This window comes from Prionailurus viverrinus, chromosome A1, assembly GCF_022837055.1.
Source record: "Prionailurus viverrinus isolate Anna chromosome A1, UM_Priviv_1.0, whole genome shotgun sequence".
NCBI lineage: Eukaryota > Metazoa > Chordata > Mammalia > Carnivora > Felidae > Prionailurus > Prionailurus viverrinus.
In genome coordinates this window covers 166,134,773-166,138,924 of record NC_062561.1, presented here as the reverse complement: position 1 = coordinate 166,138,924, position 4,152 = coordinate 166,134,773, and positions in this window count along the sequence as shown.

The window sequence follows — 4,152 nt, the reverse complement described above, 5'->3', positions numbered from 1 at the left end:
AAGTCCAGAAGAATTACTGGTTAGTATGCAGGAGAGAATTTTATATCATCTTAACTTTTACTAATCTGTGAGCTTTCACCTGGAAATTGCTTATCATTCCAGAGTACGTATCAATGACTGGCAATCATAACTGGATACAAGTAAACACTTCTTTACTATCTTAACTATATACAGGAAAGTATGTTGAAATGATTGCCAATATAAATGATAATAATAAGGTGTGTCAAATTGTAAAATAATACTATCATAAGAGTTAATTATATTTATAATATATAGTATAATATATATAACTATATGTTATATGTAATAATATAAATTTTATATAATATATAAATAAATATATATTTCAATATCTATATTATACACAATATATCTGTGTATACAGAGTAATGACAATATAACTATATGTTTGCATGGTATTGTAATATGTATAAAGTTTTTTACACATATTACTGCATAATTAATTTTCATAAAGTTTTATGACATAGGCAAGACAGGAAAGATGAAGTGTTCATGTGGTGAATTAAATGGCTTTTATTTCTTTTCTTCTCTTTTCATCTTTCTATTTATTTGTCCAAGTTTACTACGGCTATTGAGTAGCCGTCACAGTCCTTGAATCCCTGACCAAGATAGTGTGTCCACTGACCCAAAATGATAACATTATTTATTGGTTAAATTGGTGTAATAAGATTATAGACTTAAAACTAAGGGTGACATTGAATCAGAGTATTCATTGTAGGAGTTGGCTGAGGGGGCCGCTATTGCATATTTGGTGTTTTAACAGATGAAGAACAGGCAGAACCAGAGATCAATCCCTCCATTTAAGTTCTTACACTAAGCACAGGCATACACCTGTTTTCAGATTTGAAGAGGAGAATCCTCACTGGAAAAAGTAGCAGCTAGTTAAAGAGGCTGGAGCACCCGGACTCTAAGAAGCAAGAGGTGGTGTTGTAATTCAAATTGCATGCTAATTCTCATTGATCAGCCTATTTAAATGGTAATGAGGCATAGATAGTGTTTCTGGCCCAAGTGCTAGAAACTCCATGCAGAGGATATCTGTCAGCAAGAAAAAAATACTGCTGCTTGCTTGAAAAGCTGTGGTTGCTTTAGGGGCTTGTGATTGTAAAAGGGAATTACCTTCCAGTCCTTTGACCTGTGGGGAAGGAGATCCTATCAAGAATTTTCAGGACTGCAGCAACACCCAACTGCTACCATTCTTCTACTGTCACCGTCAGCTTTCTGGGGCTATATTCTCCTGTAATGAGAAAGAAGAACAGATATAGCTACAATTGCCACTTGTGGGGAGAAGACAGATGACCAACATCACAAATCATCCTTAGCTGAGTACAGAGGACGCCTGATTGGTTGTCATGTTCTGCAAAAATCTTAATTATGCCATATGGATGTAAAGTATTGATTCAAGCAACAGAGCAAAATTAAAATGCAATTGTTTAGAGAATGAAATGCTCTTGAATAAAGGAGGTTATGGTTCAATAGGGAAGGAAAGATATAAATGCACTTAATACATGGTAGCAAGTGATGCTTACCTTAAGAAAAATATTAAAAGTCCTAGCTACATCAAAAGAGGTAGAAATGCTTTAGGCTGGAGAATAAGGGAGCACTTAATGGAAGCAGCATTTAAAATAGGTGTTCATTACATGTTAACTAACTAGAATTTAAATAAAAACTTAAAAAACAAAATAGGTGTTAAAATAGAATTTGGGAGTTGAGAAACAGTGAAGAAGGCATGGAGGGCATTTCACATACAACATAGTAGGGATCATTTTAGGAAAAGCGTCTCAGATACTCCAGGGATGCTCCAGGGAATAAATACTGCCTACTGGACAGGGTGCCCCTGAAACACTTAGAGAAATTTTAAAAATTATTTCTCATCCAATAGCTGTTCATTTAACTTTAGAATTAATGATGAAAGCAAAGATTGTAAGATGTGTATGTATATGTGTTACATGTTTTTTAAAGTTTTGCTTGGAATTTCAGAATTTTATTGTTGTTTGTATTCATTTAATGTCATTCTTAGTACTCATGTTTGGTTCCTAGGGAAGAACTAAGCCTTTTTTTTCTTTCCTTTTTTCTTTCTTTAATGTGCATTATCAGGAAGCGTACCAGGCATTTTACCTACATTTAACACATACGAAGCCCAGCTAAGTAATCGTATTAAAGAATTTTTTTGTTCCAAACCTGAGAAAAGGCCAATATCATATTAACAATCAACTTTGAAAAAAGTATATCTGAGTGATTTTCTGGAAGGTAATTTGGGGGCAACTTCATTGTTAGATGTGTTGGAGAGAAACTTCCAAAATGTTAGAGTATAACCTAGACAGCTATCATGCTTATAACCAGATAACCAGACGACTACCTCAAACCAGATTGTTAAATCGGCAAGATACTTTAACCAGTCTAATTACTACCCTAATAATCTTTAGCAAAGTCTTCCCTTCTTATACGTATGTTAACAATGTAATCTAGTTACTTTTTCTCCCTATAAAATACTCTATCAAATGTAAATATTTGAATGGCATTCCCAGAAGCATATTTCCCAAGGAAATTTATACAACTTTGGATGCATACTCAAATATATTCTGCCTAAGAAGTTGCTTTAACATTTTCAAAGAAATAATAGAAAGTAAAACCCACATAATGTCTCTCTGTGGTTAGTTTTGCACACACACACAAAAATGTTTTTTTAAAGGTATTTTCACTAAGCACAACACAATCCCCTAATAGTCTCTTTTGGCTATTGATGTCAATCTTTATAATTTCTGTTTCATCATAACTACACCGAAGTCTCCTCAATTCCAATATAGAAAGAAATACCCTCCCCCTGGAATGTAGCTGATGAGGCTTTCTATTATCTCACCTGTCAGCTACCTGGCTCCGCTTTTTTAATGTGCACCAATTTATCCCCTCTTGCTTCTTCCAATTTTCCTGTTTGACAATAACCTGGAATCTTCACAATAATGGAGCATCCAGGAGCTGATTAACAAGTAGGAACTCTTTCTCCTTGAATACTCATATGATAAATAGTGTTAGTTCTCTAACATTTGTCTGCTTTGATCTTTTTAGTCCTTTGCCAAGAGGAACATAAAGTGTAATTTTCAAACAAATAACATTGTAATTGTCATGTGAATACAACATGAACATGTGTATAAGGTTTTATTCAACTCATTAATAAGAAACCAAGTAAGCAATTAAAAAAGTTCAAAGAACTTTTAAGAAACTGGTTATTTATGGGTGATTTAATAAAGGAATGCTAGTATATAATTGTTGGGTTATATACAAAACTGCTTAATATCCTACATTTGGGGCTGTCTTTGCTGCCAAAATAAACTATTTGTATCTTTCCCAGACAAAATTCTACATGTTAAACTCTACTTCTACACAGTTGAAAAGTAGCCTAGTCGATATAAAATAAATCAAAGGTTTAACTCAGAGCCATGCTGAAAGAACACCGAGTAATATCTTCTACCTATTTCCAAGCTTCAGACAGTATTTCTAACACAGTCCTTCCTATTCACAGATACATCCTTTCTTTTTTTTTTTTAATGTTTATTTATTTTTGAACCAGAGAGAGCACGAGTAGGGAAAGGACAGAGAAAACGAGACAGACAGAAGATTCAAAGCAGGCTCTGAGCTGACAGCAATTGAGCCCCAATGTGGGGCTCAAACCCACAAACCACAAGATCATGACCTGAGCCAAAGTCCGATGCTTAACTGACTGACCACCCAGGCACCCCCAGACATCTCCTATTCTCATTCATCTACTGAGTTAGAGGTTTCCTTTCTGAACCATGGTGGTGCTATGATGGTTTGATTAGCTATTTCTATCAGTTTCTCCTAGGAAACCAGAATTGTGGGAATTGAGAATTGTCAAGATGACTGGTATGGCAGCATTATTTTAATCTCATCCAGTCCCAGGTTCTCTGTCCTTTGTAATCTCAGAAAAAAATAAGCTTTTTTTCTGACAGTCTGACACTTAATATTTTGGTTTATATGAACTGAAATTATTATAGGACCACCTTTAACACAGGTACTGTATATATGATTAATATCAAAAATCTCATTTGTGAGAAACTATGTCATACTAAAAGCAAATGAAGAGTTAAAACTCCAAAAATATAGTTATATTAAATT